Consider the following 1,672-nt stretch of genomic DNA (forward strand, 5'->3'; position numbering starts at 1 on the left):
AAAAAAAAAAAAAAAAAATTAAAAATTAAAATCAATGTCTCATAGGGCTTTTATGAGCTTTGCATCAGAGAGCTGAGATCACACCATTGCACTTCAGCTTGGGCGACAGAGTGAGACTCTGTCTCAAAAGAAAAAAAAAGAAAAAGGTCGATGTCTCAAAGGGCTTTTATGAGTTTTGCACGTTCCCATTCCTTAGTTCAAATGCATATAATTTATCTTGTGAGAAGGAACACACAGAATTTATCATAACATACTTAATGCTCACAGTTTCTTGTGAATCAATAATACATAGCTTCAATCTTTTTCTCAAGATAAAGAAAAATAATTCCTTAATTACTTAGCAAGAGTCAAGAGGTCTTCAGGATCTTGGAAGAGAACTTGACTGACAGTTTCTTGAAGAAAACAAATCTAGGTGACCTACTCTGATCAGGTACGGTGGCCCACACCTGGAATAATCCCCCCAGTACTTTGGAAGGTCGAGGCAAAAGGATTGCTTGAGCCTAGAAGTTTGAGACCAGCCTGGTCAACTTAGTAACTTGGTAAGACCCTGGGCAACTTAGTAAAACCCTTTCTCTATAAAAAATTGAAAAATTAGCTGGGAGTGGTGGCGCATGCCTGTGGTCCCAGCTACTCAGGAGGCTGAGGTAGGAGGATTTCTTGAGCTCAGGAGGTTGAGGCTGCAGTGAGCTGTGTTCATGCCACTGCACTCTAGTTAGGTGACAAGGCGAGACCCAGTCTCAAGAAAAAAAAAAACGATATGTGGAAGGAGGGAAGAGGGAAGTAAGAAAATTGGGACTGGAAGTCATAGACCCACAACTTTTGTCCTCATGGGTGATAGCAAAATCACCTTTAATGAGATTGTCTGATTGTGCACAGCTTTGGGTTTAGGGAGACCTCTCTGTGTCTGCTCCTTTACCCAAGGAGGTATGGGATCCACACTGCTTGGAAATCAGAAAGAAAAAAAAGATCACTTTTAGCAGAGGGCTGGACGATATCTGAATGTTGCTTAGTACTGTCTTGCATGGGCACTAAAGGAACGGTGAAAGTCCTTTGACTATTTTTGGTGTTCTGAAATTCAGTGTCTTTGCACTTCACAAGAAGCAATGTATGGAGGCCTTGTCTAGAGAACAGCGTCCTCCCAGGCTTGGCTAAGGCTCCAAAGCCTCGCTTGGAGGGGCTCCTTCAGACACAGCAGCTCGTATTTTGAATTTATATTCCCCTGGCAAGAGAGACTGAGCAATTGTTAGATTGAGAGATATTTAAGAGAGAGAGAATTATTTTTAAATAATGGGGAAGCAGTCCTAGAGTGAGCAGGAGAGAGAAGCTCTGTGTATTTGCACTTCCTTCACTCATTCTCAGTTTCCTGGACCTCTCACAACACGAGCATAATTTTCACTGAGTCTGATCTCAGAAGTTCAAGATTCTTTTTTTTTTTGAGATGGAATCTCACTCTGTTGCCCAGGTTGGAGTGCAATGGCGTGATCTTGGCTCACTGCAACCTCCATCTCCCAGGTTCAAAAGATTCTCTTGCCTCAGCCTCCCAAGTGGCTGTGATTACAGGCGCCCACCACTACACCCGGCTAAATTTTTTTGTATTTTTAGTAGAGATGGGGTTTCACCATGTTAGTCAGGCTGGTCTTGAACTCCTGACCTCAGGTGATCCGCCCGCCTC

This window comes from Colobus angolensis, unplaced genomic scaffold, assembly GCF_000951035.1.
Source record: "Colobus angolensis palliatus isolate OR3802 unplaced genomic scaffold, Cang.pa_1.0 Scaffold8, whole genome shotgun sequence".
NCBI classification, from domain to species: Eukaryota; Metazoa; Chordata; class Mammalia; order Primates; family Cercopithecidae; genus Colobus; species Colobus angolensis.